At 36.8% G+C, this 18,881-nt stretch overlaps 1 protein-coding gene across 18 annotated transcripts in view; it reads left to right on the forward strand.

The window, feature by feature from the left end:
- Positions 1 to 18,881, forward strand: part of ERC2 (ELKS/RAB6-interacting/CAST family member 2) — a 691,106-nt gene that overhangs the window by 623,797 nt on the left and 48,428 nt on the right. The window contains exon 23 of one of the 18 annotated variants that reach the window (XM_067463538.1): positions 1,752 to 2,115. The exons of the other annotated variants lie outside the window; for them this stretch is intronic. The gene's annotated coding sequence lies outside the window, so the exon portion shown is untranslated. Of the gene's footprint in view, positions 1 to 1,751; positions 2,116 to 18,881 lie in introns of those variants that run through there. 18 annotated transcript variants of the gene reach the window in all.

Here is an 18,881-nt window from a genome sequence, read left to right on the forward strand (position 1 = left end):
TTTCATGTAGTATAGTGTAAGTGTTAAGCAGTCTCTGAAATGTTACTGAATAATGAAGATGTGTTACAGAAGAAGGGCAAGCATGTCAGAATGCACATGAAGTTCTACAAATGCACATTAGGCACTTTCTAGCTGATATGTCAATTTCAACCCTGCCCTGAAATGTGTCAGGTTAAAAAATAAACCTTGTTTACTCATAACTTGGTTAACCAGTAAAAATTCTTGAGTAAACCAGGTTTGGGGGGTGGGAGAGATATAACCCTTCCAGGGGGGGGGGGGGTAGAACCCTTAACCCCCCCCCCCCCGGCTACAGCCCTGATTGTGCATCACTCCTGTTGTGCATCCACCACAATGCACAACTATCACTTTGTTGGCTCCCCTAAAGAATAATATAAAAAAGCCCCTTGCTGAATGTTGCAAAACTGCTCAATTCTATTTCCCACAGGCATAAGTTCATTTGTAAAAAAATCCAAGTCCCCAAATGAATTTTAGCCAAAGTTAATTACTTCATTTTAAAAAAAAAGTTTAAATAGAAACATTGGTACTATGCTGCTCTTTCTCTGCCTTGTTTGTGCTTGGTGTGAGTTAGACTAAAATGAATCCAGGAAGGAGAATTCATGAGTAAAATGGTTTAGTAACTACTATGTTTTAGGCCTAGAGAAATCTTTAGCAAAGTGTTAATGGCCTAAATATTGCTAAACTGGCCCCTGCAGTGGGGTGAACTGCTAATAAATTTATCTAACATGGTTGCCTGTTTTAAAAAGCATGCATTTTCATTTTAACCCAAGTTTTCTTAGCCATCCCAGGCTAATGGTAATCCTTGTATTATTTTATATTCATTTCATACACATATGGTTTGTTGTTTAATTCCCCCCCCCCCCCAGTATTGTTACAGAAATGTGCCAAATCTGATTCTAATTGCAGAGCAAACTAAAGGAATTTGGAAAGCATGCCCAGAAATTCAGCACCATTTGAATAAAACACATGTGTATTTGAAATGGCTTTGCAATCTGTGTCAGGGCTAAATATTTTTCCTGATACTATACTTGGATCAAATTTATTAAAAATGTATTTTGTTCTTCTAGTTTGGGACCGCTGTGTTATGCATATCTGAAAAGCTTGGTAAAGTTACTTATTTGGACTACTGTTCTCAGAATGCCCCTAACTGCCATGATCATTTGCCCTTGTGGAGTCTGGGAGCTGATGTTTCCAAAACCAACTCTTCTAAGATTTGCATTCAAATGTCATATAGATACCATATTTTACTGATTCAAATATGTATTTTTCTCCACAAAAATGAGGTTCAAAAAAGGGGGTGCATCTTAGAATTGATGGCATCCTATAATTGCTTTTTTCAAGGATCAAGAGCAGCAGTTGAGAGCATAGAAAGGAAGCCAACTGTCCTGGCTAGTCCCCAGAAGCACCCCCACATCCAATGCTACCACCGCTTCCCTAACCCCATGCCTTTTGTGCCACTTTCACCTCCTTCTGCTGACTTGGTGTGGTGGTGCTTCTCCTCTCTGGGTTGCTGCAGCCAGTATTTACCACTGTCATCACCTTAGTGTTGCCTGGGTTTATTTTGAAGGGAGAACATCATGGGCAGTGGCAGCAACTGAGAATGACAGAGCCTTATAATTCGTTGATGTTGATTTGTGCTGCCAGGGAAGCAAGTCCTTGAGGTTTTCCATTTGCTTGGCTTTCCACTTGGAACAGCTGGACAACCTGTGTTCTCTCTCTCTTTCTTGAGACAGCAATGGCAAAGAGACAACAAGATGAGAAGAAGCCATGTGTGCCAGGACCATGAGGCTGCAGCAATGGAGAGGAGAAGCAATGGAGAATCACTACTTCCAGAGAGAGAAAGAAAATCTCTTTGCCCAAATCAGCGTCAACAAACAACATAGCTCCAGCTCTCTTAGCTGCTACCCCATTCTCCCCCTTAAAAAACCCAGTAACACTATGGTAACAGTAGTTGTAAAGACTGGCAGGAGCAACCTGGAGAGGAGAAGCTATGCACATCAGCTAAAACGCAGCAGGGCAGCAGCATTGGGTAAGGGGTTGGGAAGGCTTTCTGGGAGCTGTCCAGGAGACCTGGGCAATGAGACAAACAAGTAAAGTTGGGGTGAGAACTCAATATTTTCCTCTCAACAGTGAGGTTCAAATAAAAGGAGTACATCCTAGAATCAAAAATACCCTTAATTTGGAGCTCCAAAATTGATCTGTGTCTTACAATCAATGGCATCTTACAATTGATGAAATACATTTTTATTTTACTGACACAAAAACACAATATATCACAGCAAACGAGATATATATGCTGGATTTCATATCACAAAATCACAAGTCGAACACTTCCCAAATGTCTAGGACTGTGTGATGTGTTTTCGGATGATGCATGAAGATCCAAGTAAGGTGGGCTTTTGCAGTGGACAGATCATGATTTTGTCAATGTTTATTGTTTCCAAATGCCAGCTGAGATCTTTTGGCACAGTGCCCAGTGTGCCAATGACCACTGGGACCACTTGTACTGGTTTATGCTAGAGCCTTTGCAGTTCAATTTTGAGATCTTGATAACGGCTGAGGTTTTGATAACGGCTGGTATTATTGATTATTGATGTCGCCTGGTATGGCGACATCAGTAATCCAAACTTTTTTCTTTTCCACAATCGTGATGTCTGCTGTATAATTTTCCAAAATTTTGTCACTCTGTATTCGAAAGTCCCACAGTATTTTTGCATGTTCATGTTCTACTATCTTTGCAGGTTTATGATCCCATCAGTTCTTTACTACTGGCAGGTGGTACTTGTTACATAAGTTCCAATGAATCATTTGGGCCACAGAATTGTCCTTTTGTGCAATTTTCTTGCAGCAGCTGAAGATAAGATCAATGGTTTTATCAGCTTCCTTGCACAGTCTGCATTTTAGGTCATCAGCTGATTTTTCGATCCTGGCCTTAATTGCATTTGTTCTGATGGTTTGCTCCTGGGCTGCAAGAATCAGGCCTTCTGTCTCCTTCTTCAGTGTTCCATTTGTGAGCCAATATCTCCTTATCAATATTTCTTCCAATTTTATCAAGGAACTGCCCTTGCAATGTTTTGTTGTGCCAGTTGTCAGCTCTGGTTTGTAGTGCAGTTTTCTTGTACTGATTCTTTGTCTGCTGTGCTTTGAGAAGTTTCCGATTATTGACTTTGATTAAACCAGGTTCTTGGCTTTCCTTTATATATTTTGCTAGGGCATGTTTTTCCTTCTTCGACTGCTTGTTTTAATTGCAAAAGTCCTCTGCCACCAGACTTTCTAGGCAGATAGAGCCAGTCAACATCACTGCAGGGATGTAGTGAATTATGAATGGTCATGAGTTTTCTTGTTTTTCTGTCCAAATTGTCCAGTTCTGCTGCATTCAGTTTATGATGCCAGCAGTGTATCTTATGACAGGTATGGCCCAGGTGTTTATGGCCTTGATGGTATTGCATCCATTGAGCTTGCTTTTGAGAATTTTTCTGACCCTTTGAATGTATTCTTTGCTGACCACAGTTTTCATATGTTCATGTTTGACGTTGTCCAGCTATAGTATGCCCAGATATTTGTAGGTCTCTGGCTGGTGACACTTTATCGCTTGGCCATTGGGCATGTTTATGCCCTCACTTTCAATTATTTTTCCCATCTTCAGTGCCACTGTCGAACATTTGTCCAAACCAAGCGCCATGTTGATATCAGTGCTAAAGATTCAGACAGTGTTAGTCAGAGACTAGATTTCAGTTTTGGTTTTCCCATACAGCTTCAGGTCATCCATGTACAGCAGATGTGAAATTTTGTGAGATTTCTTAGATGTTTGATAGCCGAAGTTTGTTTTTTGTAAGGTTGTTGACATAGGGATCATAGCAATGATGAAAATAAATGAGGACATTAAGTCTCCCTGGAAGATTCCTGTGCTGATGTTGACAAGTCTGTAGTTTTCATTTCCAACAAACAGTTCAGTTTTCCAGTTTTTATCATATTTTCAATAAAAGTGCCAATGTTTTTACAAATATATGATTCTTATTTCAGTACTGGGATTAAATGAGCACAGTATCCTATTTATGATGCTAGTCCATTCAATGAGTTTTCAAAACTTAGGACACTGTTGAAATGGCAAAGAAAGATCTAGCAATGCCTAGAAAGTGTTCTCTCTAGGCCTCCATTGCAATTTATGGCCAACTTCTGCTGGAAGTTGTGCCAAAGGCTAACCATAAGCCTAGAGGTATTCTGTAGGTATTGCTACATCCTCCTGCACAATTCTATGGATATGGTTTGGTTTCAGTATCTTAGGGTTCTAGATTTTACATGAATATCATATTACACAGTATATCTACTGTAATTTTAAAAGGAGTTATAAGTGCAGTAACATTTATGTCACTGTGTTGGTAAAATACTTCTCTATATCTTGGTGTAGCAGTGGATGAAGACATCTTAAAGGCTAGAATATAACTAACCAGTGATGGCTGTGGTAGCTTCTGAAACATTAGATGGACAATCTGTTCTGGGTTTTAATCTGAAACTGAAAATAGTCATTTTAGGTGCACCATATACTGCATAAATGAATACCTTCTTATTTGAAAAAAGCAACCATTTCATACATGCAAAAGAATGTGGAAATATATTTTTGTTCCTTTCTAACCAGTGGTTTCCATAAGCAAAGGCAGTTGACTCTGTTTTCCATCTCTGCTCTCCTGTTTTGTATCTTCTTGATAAAATGTTAGCAATATGTCATTGAAATACAAAATGGTTATCCCTCAGACCTCCAATGATCCACGGTTGTTGACCTTCTACTGTCAGAAAGCTTTGAAGCCTCAGATTGGGAACACTTGTTGCTTGCGAACCATGATAGAAGTGTGGGCATCTTTCTCAGCATGACAGAGTAGAGTGCTTGAGGCAATGTATTCACATAGTGACTACATTTGTTTCTGGAGAATGTGGTAAATGGCTCTTTTGTCTCTTCCTCTTTCTTGTATTTCTTCTGCAGCTGCTGTTCTGCCTCATCTCACATTTACAATTATTCCCTTAGCTTACACCACCTTCTGAATTGTATTTTTGTATTTCTCAGGATTGAAACAGGATTTGAATTTGATTTTACAGCTATGTAAAAATATTGTGTGTGTGTGTGTATGAGAGTGTGAACCCATATAGTAATTTTCAAAGCCTAATGACAATTCAGCACCTATTATGTGCAAAATATTAACATGCTTTTTTGCACAAAAATAGCATTTTTCTCCACAAGAAGCATGAAATATTCTTGTATAAATATATAATTTTCTGTGTCAAAAATGGTGTTTTCTGGGCAATTTTTTTGTTTTATGCAAATCGACTACTTGAAAATTTTGCACATAACACATTTTTTTACCATAAATATTTTATGTACAGAAAATATTTTTTTCTTTTTTTCCAACTTCCACGTGTGAATTAAGTCCTAAACTATGATGCCTCTTATCAGTATGGGTTTCCTCTTCTCAAGGTTTCTCAATATTTGTAAAACCTTTTTTTTTTTTTTTACAATTTTAAGAATATTTTAGATTTTCATTCCATCCTTGTTATCATGGCATTCCCTGTTGTCAAAAGTACTTTTCTATGACAGCAGGAAAGCTAGAGCAAAAAGGCTAGTAAAATGGAGATCCCATAGACAGATAGACAGATAGATAGATAGACAGACAGACAGACAGATAGGTAGATAGATAGATAGATAGAGATGTGTGTGTCATAATTGTGCTACAAACATTGCATATTTTATCTCACAGTCTTTATTTTTACAACTGGAATCCGATGTCTTTCATCATTTAATTGGGTAATGTCCATTGGTGGGTTGGGTAGTCTGCTTGTCTTAGAATAACGTGAAATAAATGGAGTTCCATTGTTCTGTGATTTTTTTTATCCTGTGTTGTATGTGCTTTTCCTTCTTTCTTCTTGTACCCCATCTAATCAACTCAAAATTTCTTGTTCTCATCCTGCTTCTATTATCAATCCTTCTGCTTTCCCTCACTTCCATTACAATCCAACCAACCTTTCATGTACTTCTCCCCAGATTATCATGAACTTGGGTACTGCATATATGGATTTGTGTGTGTTGATAATATGTGGTGTAATCCATCTGGGTGAGAGGGGTCATAAAAAGTGGTACCAGCATTCATGTAGACCCATTGTTTTATCTATATAAATAAAAATGTAATGTTTGTTTGTGAGATTAATATAACTCAGAAACCACTAGATGAGTTGCTGCCAAATTTGACCACAAGACACCTACTAACCCAAGGAGTGACCATCACTCAAAAATGGATTTTGTCATTTGGGAGTTGCAGTTGCTGGGATTTATAGTTAACCTACAATCAAAGAGCATTCTAAACTCCACCAATGATGGAATTGAAACAAAAGTGTCCCCCAGAAGTCCCATGAACAACAGAAAACACTAGAAACGTTTGGTGAGCATTGACCTTGAGTTTGAGAGTTGTAGTTCACCTACATCCAGAGAGCACTGTAGACTCAAACAACGATGGATCTGGACCAAACTTGGCACAAATATTCCATATGCCCAAATATGAACACAGATGGAGTTAGGGGGAAATAGACCTTGACAATTGGGAGTTGTAGTTACTGGGATTTATAGTTCACCTACAATGAAAAAGCATTCTGAACCCCACCAATGACAGAATTGGGGCAAATTTCCCAGACCTCGATGACCAACAGAAAATACTTAAGGCCATCCAGTCCAACTTCCTTCACCAGGGCAAGAAAATGTAGTCAAAGCCCTCCTGACAAAGAGCCATGCAACCATAGATATAGATAGATAGTTAGATATGATTCACACACAGAGAGATATAGTATCATAGATTTGAAAGGAACCCCTAAAGAAGGACAATTTGCATGTTGCATGCCCCGGAGTAGGCAACCCATACAATATCTACATCAACACTGACAAAGAAACAGCAACAAATACTGTTTACCCACAAGCATAAAGAAATTACATATATTAGAAACCAACACTTTCTCATTTATTTATTTTCCAGATCACCATATTGGGCCACAGCAATGCATGGCAGGGGATGGCTAATATTTTATATAAAAGCAACTTGCATTTTAACATCTTAGGGCGACCCTCAATCTAAAGTTTAGGGCATTATAATGGAAGTGAGGGGGAGCAGAAGGATTGATAACACTGTTCTACAAATTTTCAGTTTTTCTCAGTTACGGAAACAAAATGTGCCGTTTCTTAATAAATTTAACATGCTGAATTCAAATATAATAATTAAATGTGTTAATTGGCTCTGGCTCCACAATAGGTAATTCGTTAATATTATGATAATGCGCCTAACCTTACTGCATGTATATAAACCGTGAATTTTAGTCAAATTATATTGCCAAAGTTTATACATGAGAAATATTTATTTAATTAGTCTATTGTTTATGTTTGTGCAGCAAGAAACTATATTAGTAGGCCTAATGCAGTTGAAAAGTCTGAAAGTTTAAATGTCGCTTTAATCGTGACTTTAGTTTATATCCTGTTTGCTTCTCTTGTCTTTTCTTTTGTATTCAAGGAAAGGATTGTCTCTTACAATGCTCCAGCAGTAGTCTGACAGCATTGACGGAGTCCATTTGCCTTGATATCTTTTTTCCATAGTGTTTTATTTACACACGTGCGAGGCATAACTACAGTAAAAAGAACAATGTAAAACGATGTTTAACGATACTGTCTCAGTCTTCAACTGACTGACCCTCACCGTTCAAAAGTCTGGCCTTATATAGGGCTTTCTGGCTTTTGCACACGGCACTAATACTGCGTCATCAAACGTTCTAGAGTATTCTAGAATCTTCCATAGTGTAAGTCGCAACATGCATTTTTTCAACCATACGTGATCACGTGATTGCTTATATCATAAAAACTAGAGCCAATATACATTTTTAAATGTCATTTTCGTTTTCAGCACCCCAAAATAATAAAAGAACAACTATTTTCAGCCCCGCAACTTTCTAGAATCTTCCATAGTGTAAGTCACAACATGCATTTTTCAACCATACGTGATCACGTGATTGCTTATATCATAAAGACTAGAGGCAATATACATTTTTAAATGTCATTTTCGTTTTCAGCAACCCAAAATCATAAAACCCCAGGAAATGAGGTCATGACATGAGGCACCAGTACTCTTTGGCAGAGAAGGCTAAATGTCTTGTAAAACTACAACTCCATGATTCCATAACATACAGCCATTGTAATTAAAGTGGTGCCCAACTGCATTACTTCGAATGCAGCCTAAGTATAGGATATTCTACAACTGGGGTGACACAGCTGAGGTGGCGCACTCCCATATCTTCCCATTGTATAGTGCTCTCATTGGTGGGATATAGAGGACAGATTGAGCAGATCTCAACACATATAGAGGGGAGCATGCCTTCAAGTATTGAGGTTCTAGCCTATTTAGAGCTATAAATGTTTCAACAATGCTTCAAATTTGGTCTACTTGGGTATTGCAGGCCAGTGCAATTTCTTTTAAAATATGTTAGATGATCGTGATCTCTCTCTCTCTCTCTCTCTCTCTCTCTATATATATATATAAGCCGCAACCAAAGGGTAGCTCCTTCTCTTTGTCCTGCCATATGAGACCTCCTTCTTCCTTCTCACCCCTGTGGCTCTTGCACAATTGAACTTGGTCCTATTTCAAAGCTACTCCTTCTACCCAACTCCTTAAGGGGATCTGGAATATTCCAAAGTACAGTCAGTCCCCAGGTTATGACCAAGATACAGTAGGTTTTGTAGGTTTGTTCTTTAGTTGAATTGATATAAAAGACAGAAATGTATTTATTTATTTACTTCTTTTATATATGACTTTTCTCACCCCTGGGGAAAGACTCAAAGCAGTTTCCAGGTACATTTTTAAGTGTAACTCCAGCCAAATATATGTGTGTGAGAGAGCTTTGGATATCATAGGGAAGGGTTAATCCCCCCCCCCCCCCGTGGTGTTTGTTTTGTTGTCTGTGCCCCAGCTTGGAACATTTCACCTACTTTCTGTCTGTAAGAATTGGATTTTGAAAAAAAAATGGCTTGTTGTAGAAACAAGAATTGATGATAAGCACTTTCCCCCATGATAACTGTTTTAGGAGTTTATTTCCATTCCTAGAGTTCGATTTCTCTCACTTCCTGTTGTTTCACTACCACGCTTAACTACGAGTCATTTGTAAATCAGATGTTTGTAACTCAGGGACTGCCAGTATGTGTTACAGTTGATCCATGTCTGGTGGGATTGGGGCAAAGTGGCACCCAGGAGTCCATTGTCTGCTGTTTTAGACCTGAGACATGAGTATTCCATAAGGAAATATTGGGTTCCTCCTGACATAATACTCCCCCAACATGTTTGTGTAACTAGGATTTATTCTAGTGTATATCACTAACAGGATTTTAGCCAGTGTATCCAAGTTTATAATTTTTAAACTATTTTTTGTTACTGCAGGACCTGTCCACAAAGCAGAGATTTATAACAAGCACAATAAACAGTCTTCCTTTTTAGTCCTTAAGAGGAAATCCAGAATGAAAAAAGATTAAGTTTGGAAGATGTAACAGGACAATGTGGTATTTTCTCCCCTCAATGTGCAAACATTTTTGAAAACAAGAAACAACCATAACAGTTAATAATAACCCATGACTTTAAACAAAAGATGAATGTGTTTTTGAGTTCTTGACTTAATTGAAATCAGTGTTTATATAATGTGCCAAAGTACCAAAAAAGGGAGACAGCCTCAACGTGTCAGAAAGAATGTTGAGAACATCTGATGCAAAAACCACAGAAAAAGCACTCTTCTGCTTTAATTATCATTATGGACCAAAATGTTAAAGTGATTTCTTTGAAGAATTAGTATTATTTTTGAAATTTTATATATTTCCTCAAAAAGAAACATTTCCACAAGCTTGAACTATCTTTTGCCCCATATTTTTTTCCATACATGTTGCTTTCAGTCCCTTGAATAGGGGAGTCACGTTTGAAACAATGCTGTGTGAAACACAGACTTTTGCCACATCATTTGGCGGCACAAATATTCTCTTTCTTGATATTTCTCAGGTCCTGATCTCCATGGAAGGCTTTAAAGTCTGCTGTTAGTGCATGCCAGATCTATATTTTTCCTTTATTTCTTTAATCAGGATAGGTAAAAAGTTTATTGAGGTCACTTTGTTCATCAGACATAAGACACCTTATTGAGCACTAATAGCTTCCTCAGGCACATCTGCTTTTCTTTAAAGAGACAGACACACAAGTCAAATCTCTTCTACAAAAGCAGTGGAAAAAATTAATCATGAACTAAAAGTTCAAGAATAAAAAAAGAAATGCATGGTTTACCCCCCACTTTTTACCCATTAGTGATAAAAACATTCTTAACAATCTTCTCTGATTTCAAAGTATTAAAATCTTATTGATCCATGCAGAATAATAGTTGATTATATGACCTTTGTAGAATGTTGTATTCGAGGGTGCATTTAGGTGAAACATTAATCTTTGGTGGAATGATCTTGAAAGCTTACATGTAACTAGGTGATTACTCAATTTAGTAGGTCAAGATAAGTTTTTCTTCAGCTTCAGCACAAGAAGGGAGTTGAAGCTTGTATCTTTTAGAAATGCTTCCCCCCCCCCCCCCCAGTGAACTGATTTATGGCTAATGAGAAACCCAGTGGATACCACAGATTCATTTTAGTATGCTACAGATCACTTTAAAGGGAATTTCTATTTTATATGAGTGAAAACAACACTCTAGAACCCACTTTATTTTAAAAAGCAATAGGGTACTGATTAGAAGAAAGGATGGGTATAGAAGACAAATGAAATATAGATAATAGACATATTTTCCAAAACTATAGATAATCCCAAATTATTTGTCCATATCTTTAAGGACTTAGCTGAACCTACAGAACTCTTAAAGGCTATCCATCACAATTAATGACATGCAAGTCCTGAAAAATAAAAATGTCAGAAAGAAGATGAAGAAACAAGCCTGGTGCTTATTAGTAAGCGACAATGAAGAACCAAAAAACAATGAGTTCTGTGTGTGCTTTTACAAAAGGTGAAACAACAGAACAATGAAATTCAAAGCAAGCAATTGGATTTATAGCCTTGTGGTGATGTGCAAAGATGGTTGTCACTTCATGTGAATTGTGTATGAGCCCCACTTCTCAATGTTTCTGGACGTCAGCTGGGTGGTGGGGAATCTGCACAGCATACTGCTCCCTATGATTGCCAAGATTTTGGCTTGGCACAGCTTCGTTTTCAGGACAGCAGGTTGCTCAAGTTCATACTCATTGTAGGCTGTTGCTAGGCTTGGTATTTGCCTGCATTTCTTGCAGCTTAGTCACTGCCTCTTGGTAAAGTAAATGTCAGAAACTGATCCATGGGTGAGAATTTGCCCTACATTGAGAGTTCCAGACATCAATTAATTTACTTTTAAAAGTGGAAACTTTGCCTATGTAATTAGGTTGTTTAACCCTTCAGGTTTCAGTGATGTGTGAAATAGAGCTGATGAAAAGCTTGTTTAATGAAAAGATTAGTAGGTTGTCAGATGGGGACCATTAAGAGATCAAAATTTACCTTCTTGAAACAGTTCTGAACTGACAATTACAGGAGTTCTTCCCCCCTGCTTCTTAGGATGCCCATTATGAAATGCATGTGACTGAAGAAAAAAAAGGTTCTCAGATTCATAGCACAATTTAGACACAATGCAGTACTTAAATATTAACTTAATACTTAATGCCAATACTTAAATATTTTATTCACATTATACACTAAATTTGTTTCCCAAATAGTATAATATAACAATCACTGTGAATGTCAGTATCGTCTTAATTACAGACATCTCACTAATCATGCACAACAACCCAAGGGCAGCTGAGAACAGGAATTTGTGGGGGATTTAGTAAGATAAGCTTCATTTTGGAATTTATCCAATATATTTCTGCCACCCTATATAATGCCACTGACTCATAGATGTCCGCAAGCAAGGGTATGCTGTATGATCCACTCTTTTTTCATTTCTTTTCTAAAAATGAATTCATTGTGTTGTATTTGCCAAAAAAGGATCATAATGACTGTATACCATTGAAGAATATACTTATAAGGAGAATAGGCTTTACATTGTTAGGGGAGGTGCACACACAATTTGTGTATCAATGAAAATAATATCAAAATGTATTATGTTATGAAATTGCTAAGAAAATCTATATTTTTGACAAAATGGAAAACTTTAAAATGCATGTTTGAAGGACATGTGCACACAGTACACATACATATGATTCAAAGTGAACTTTGGAAAGTTCAGGGCAAACTAAGCTTACATCTGGGAATGTTTTTCAATAATGGGGATGAACTGAGTTTAACACTGGAAAAATGTGAAACTACAATTTACAGATTCCAGTGAACAACATGATCTGGTCAAAGATACCATGGTATATATGAGTACAATGTACCTTTAGCCACTATCTATATCCCCTTAGGTTCCACCCCTCCAGAAGACTGTTGGTGAATTTCTCACCTCAAAAGTTGAGCTTTTTTTTGATAATTTGAGTAAGTAGAGTGTCTGTATATATTCTTACCAACTTGTTATAACAAATTGTTCAATTGTATATGTGTATTCATTATTTGTGTTGTTTGTAGACCCAACCGTCTGACGAAGGCTCTTGTGAGTCGAAACCGGTTGGAGTCAATTCATGTGACTACTGGAGTCTACCCATATGTAATAAAAAACAGGACATTTACTCACACGAAGACTTTGTTTTATACTTCAAGAGAAGAACCAGTTGTTTCTACTTAATGTGAATGTGGCAGTCCTGTTTTTTTGATATGTGTATTTGTAATTTGAGTCAATTTAGTTATTTTCACATTACCACAATCAGTGGATTTTGATCTCCACAGTTTTAGGGGAACCCATTTTTCTTTTGGGTAAATGTGTTCTACCATCACAGCAAATTTCACCGCAATAGCAGTAAAAATGAAAGAGAAGGAGCATCTGAAGTTTCTCCATTTGCACAATTACTATAACGAAAAAATAATTAAATTTTGATATTCTTGATATAGTAACAAAATTCTCTCTGACAACGCTTTAGAAACACTTTAGAAATTAAACGCCGGCACAACCTAATTTTGTAAGGAGTTTTGAAACATTTTTTCATCTATCGTAAAGACCTAATGAGCACAGAAACTTTGATACTGCCCCAAATAGCTTCTTCATTTACTACAGCGAAAGTTATTGATCTGCTTATGTTTTCTTTTAAAAAATCATTTGCATTTATTACACAGTAAACAAATACATGAGTAAACAGTGAGCAATCCATACACTATCAATATAAGCACATCATATACAGTTAATCAGTACTGATATGCTTAAACTTTCAGTACTGATATGCTTAAACTTTCTACATGGCCTTTGTGCTTTGGGTTGTAAGCCCTGTCATGGAATGTTGTGTGGAACCCATTAAGCACAGGAGATTCAGATGTGTTCACAGCAGTTTTAGAATTGGACTATGACTATGGAGACCCACTTTGAATACCCACTTGGCCATTGAAACCCACTGAGTGACTTTGGGCAAGTCACATTTTCTGAACCTCAGACAAAGGAAATGGCAACCTCCTCTGAACAAATCTGGCCAAGAAAACTATGTGAAAAGTTTTCCTTTGGGTCGTCATATGCCAAAAACAACTTGAAGGCACATCACTACTACCCCATCATTATACCTGAAATTGTATGGGTAGTATGGGTAGTGGTGGGTAGTGGTGGACTTTCTTCTTCAGAATCAGCATAGAGAGTGCAAATATTGGGGAATCAGTGTTGTTACACAAACAATTGTTGGAATAGCTACATTTTGTTCCCCTGAGATGCCATTTATGAAAGGTTGCTTCCTACCTTATCTAGCTTTCCTGTTTAGCCACCATAGCAAGCCATGACATGGGTAAAGATGAGTAGATGCTGATTCTGTGCATTTTCTCCCCTGCGGCTTGGCCAGGCCCTGTTTTGCATTCTGTTCTGTCTGCTTTCTAGTTTAAATTAGGGCAATTTCTCAAATTAATTTCAGAATTGGGACATGTGCAAACTCTGGATTCAGAGCCAGCAGACTGTTTTTAGGGAGGAGTGGGATCAATTTTCCTTTTATATGTTAATGGAATATGTTCTAGTTCATTTTTAAATGGGTCACATACATCTATTATAGTGCATTGCCAGCCTTTCCCACTAGCACAAGTTGCTCCTATCAATTTGATAAGGCATGATTGCCTGAGAGGCATAGTAGCTGTAACTCCCTTCCATAATCAGACACTTCATTTTTTTTCATCCTTATAAACAACCAAATTAGCAGTTCATTTCTTCTCCCCCCCCCTTTTTTTTTTTTTTTTTTTTTGGCTGAATGATGCATGTTGTGCTAGGTTGCGCCAGGTTTCATAGAATAACAAAGTACAATTTGAAACAACTTCAAGAAAAGCTGTCCCAAAGGATTCATAAGGAAGGTTAAGAAACAGGCCAAGCTTCATGCTTAATTGTTGACTAGACTTTCTTAAATCAGAAGCTATTGTCTGAATGTCTTCTAATCTTACCAAAAGGCTGAAATGGGGAGGTCGGGGGAGCCAAATATATGTATATTATCCCATTGTTGGACTATGCTCACGTTTCCTTTTAAATTTTCTGTTTTATGTTCAAAAGTAGTTTAAAGTTAGGATTTATCCTGCACTGATGTAGATTCCATTTAAAAAGTATTAGCTGCTGTTACTTAGATTTGTTACTTATTTTCCTAATACCATTGCAAATTTTGAATTGAATTCCGCATTAATATATTGAATTAATGTATCGTAACATTACTTAGTGTATGTTAGAACTCTATAAGATAGACAGACCTCTGGTTTTGTACAAATTTCTCCTCTTATTTGATATGACTTCCAACTTACGAATGTGGTCATCTCATACACCAATATCTCCCATAACTTAATTTAGTGAGTGGACACATGGCAAAATGAGATTCTGCAGATAAATATGCTAGTCTCTGATATTTCAGGCAACTTTACATATATGAAATCTTCAAATTCTTCTCTGAACAACTGATATATAATACTGGAACATGTTACTTACCTGGACCCATGCTCTTTGTTGATATTTGGAGAGTGGAAGTAGCCATTATTTCTAAAGATCCAATAAATAACATGGACACCAGGAAAAAGCCCAGACTGGGAATGGGGATACAGAAGTAATCACATTAAGCAACCAACTTTTTTGATTCCTGACGTAAAATGGCTAATAGGGCAACATTAGCATTACAAACACCACAGTTACTTAAGCAATACAGAATCTAGCATCAGCACTGGATGTGTCCTCTTTTTCTCAACCCAGGGAAGTTTTATTTCTCCAATGTTCTCCTTAAAATATTACCACGTGGGCAACTCTAGTTCCAGATGGTCGGACAATATACAGTGAGCTCTTTGGAAACTAAGTTGCATTTATTTTTGCAAAACAAACAAACAAACAAATAAAGAGCTCATCGTTTTTGCCATAATTATAGCTGCCATCTTTAAAAGGGGATGAAAGAAAGCAATGGACCAAAGATTATCACAGACTATTAGTCCTGATGTTTCTGTATTATGTCCAGTATGTCAGATGCTTCTGAAGTGCCAGCTTCTGAAGTGCCAGCTTCTGAAGAACATGAGCAGCAAACCGTTGTTGCAATAATCTGCTTCTGGTGGTTTTCTCAGGAGCATCTGGTGGGCCACACAGAGAACAGAATGTCAACCTTGATAAGTTTTTTTACATCACTACAATTTTGTTCTTATTTTGATTGAAAAAGCAGTTTCTTTTATATGTTTTTTTAAAAAAGTGTCAAAACTAGGGTCAGTTGAGTACATTCCTTTTTTTAAAAAAAAATCAAGTGCTTATGTGTTTTGGCTTCTGGCTTCCTCAAGTCCACTATCTAAAGTTGCGCTCCTACTATTATTTTCCCATATATCCTTTTCCATCCATCACTTGGTCTGTCTCTTTGAATTAATATGTTCTTGGGGGTGAAAACAGCTTCTTGTAGAGCTTGACACAATGAGGACTCATATGAAAGTTTGTTCTCTAGATGTTAATGTAATGAAGAAAAATAGTTCTAGACATGGTAATTCCCTCCTTTGAACTAAACAATCCTCCCATTCTGTATCCCCTAAAGAGTGGAAACGTATTTTGAAACAACTCATATTAGCACTACAGTGTGTTTTACATTGGCTCAGAGACAAATAAAAGTTAAACAAACATAACTTTGGCTGACTACTGTGTCTTTGGACATCCCTCATTCCATTCTCCCTTCATCAACCAAGATTAATTGTTTAGAAGGGAGGATTTCCATCTTCCAACTAAGAATGTTGAAATTCTTTCTATTTCAAAAGCAAACAAAAAAACTATAGGAGTCTTTTTATTGTTGTTGTCACTTTCTGATTGGTGATCTTTGTTGGACAAGGCAGATAATGTAAAAATCCTACACAGAACTCTTCCATTTTGATTCCTAGTTGCTAGCTTCCTCCTTTCTTATGTGTCTTGATTCTTGATTCACCATCAAGCCAAGTCACATTTTTGTCATACAGATGTTTTCTGTATAGAATTAGGTTTATTTGAATAAATATTAATCAGACATTACAGCATATTTTTCTTCTTCATCTAGTTTGATTCTCCCAACATGAGTTAAAGTATACTTGAAGTAAAGTTTATTAATTAGTTCACTGACCATATCAACAGTAAAAGACAAAAACAAGAAAATACACAGATAGATACTAATCACTGTCCTAAAACTCCTGTAATAGTGAACATACATTAAAACACAATGAATTAAAGTATACTTAATATTTTGCTTTAAAATATCCTGAAACAGAGCAATATATCAAACAAACAAATACAAAGACCTATATTAAACATGACCATAGCTAAATAAAATAATTAAATATTATATGTATTAATATTCTATTGCGTGTTAGTATATAGAAAAATAATTGAGTGTGAAAACTTAAGCAAGACCTCTAACCAAATGAGTTAGAGGTCTTGCTGAAGTTTTCACCAAATGAGTTATGAGTACAAGTAAACAGTAATCAAAATTCATCAACGTTTGGCACAGTTTTAATTTTAGTAGTATGTTTAAGCACTTTTTAAAAAATCCCAACAGGGAAGGAAAAGTTTGTGCAGTCCTATGCCATTTCCTAAACTGTAGGTAGAGGGTATGGACTCTCCTGGGTGTTTTAGCTGGCATAGCTGCTCTTTTGTCCAGACTTGCCCCTACCACACTGAAATCCATGAAGGACATTAAATGGTATAGCTAAAGGGCCTTATCCTTAGACCCTGAAGAGTAAAGTAACTCCATTCCATCTTAACCTATGGCAGATTGCTGTTCTAATGGGAATGGAATTGGATTTTTAACTCTTTAATTGAAATCCAGGAAGCTGATAATGTTTTTTAGGCTACGTCATATCTCTTGTTGTAACATTCTGAAATGTTCCTTCACAGCTTCAAACAGAATAAAAACTATGGTATAAATGACAATGTTCACTGATACCAAAGCTCTCTATGCATTGACCCTGAGCATGTTTGTCCACTGGATTCACTAGAACTTCATCAAGGGTTATGTTTGGGTTATGTTTGTATGTCTTGGAGATTTGTTTTCGAATATCTTAAGCCAACTCCAGAAAAATAGGGAAATGGCAAAAAGGATGATGATGCAGAAATAACAGGAATGGTCCAGGTGTAGTGCAGAAACAGTATGTAGTCATAAAAACAACTAAAAATGACAGAAACCCTAAGGTCAGCTATTTATGTGTAAAATTGTTAGAGGTTTAAATAGTTATCCATTAAATTCATGCGAGTTCTTAGGTAATTGAGCTTTTACCATGCACTGGGATAGCTACAATTTCTTAAACAAGATGTATTCCATTGGTCAGCCACGGAGGGAAGGGCCCTTGAATGTGTTGCAGAAGTCAGTTTGAACGAAGAGTTGTCACTTAAATCCATCTTTTTTCCATAAGTACTCTTGATTTCTTTTGGTGACAGTGCCTGTAACTTTGGAATTATTCCAATAATAAAATCCCATAGACTATATATTGCAATTTTTTCATATTTCTATCATTCAATGGTTAAAATAATGGGGGAAAGTTGAGTTATTTTTGTATTGCTGAATAAATAGTGCTCATAGTCATGTAGGAATCTTGCTGTGGACACTGAGCTAATTTTCACAGCAACAATTGTTCCCAACCAATGTGTTCTGTCTCCATATTCTGGTATCTGATATTTAGAGGCAAACATGTGAAAGATGTTCACAGTGCAGAAGTTTTTGTTATGGTGCACTAGGTTCCTGATAATGATATTAAAATTGCCTGAAACACCATGTCCTTCTCCAGTGTTTCAAAGATAAATAATATGCTCAAACACCATCAAATGTGGTCAAGCAACAAGAGGGCAGAAGTAGTTAAAATAGTACATACTAAAGTATTATTTTGAAAATATCTGTGTGCTTGGAATTTTAAAAAAAGTCTGGAAAAAGAAAATAATTCACCATGTAGCATTGTTATGGTGGTGCTACATAGTATGCAATAATAATATCGAATTCCAGGGAATACTCATGACTAAGACACTTATTTAATTTAATACAAATCTTATTCTGCAGAAAAGAAAAGAAAATTGGTTGGTCTTAGACTGGTCTGCCTGAATGCACATTTGTTTGCTGCCATCACTACCACTTCTGCTTCTGCTGTCAGTGATTGACAGGTGCAGATTTCTAATCCTAGGACACATTTTATGAGGAGCTCTCAAACTGTTAAGCTTTGTGGTAAGAAAGGATGGAATATTAAGATGGCTACTCTTCCACACTTCACTATTTCAAAAGCCTTAAACTG

Source organism: Anolis sagrei, chromosome 2 (genome assembly GCF_037176765.1).
Source record: "Anolis sagrei isolate rAnoSag1 chromosome 2, rAnoSag1.mat, whole genome shotgun sequence".
Lineage (NCBI taxonomy): Eukaryota > Metazoa > Chordata > Lepidosauria > Squamata > Dactyloidae > Anolis > Anolis sagrei.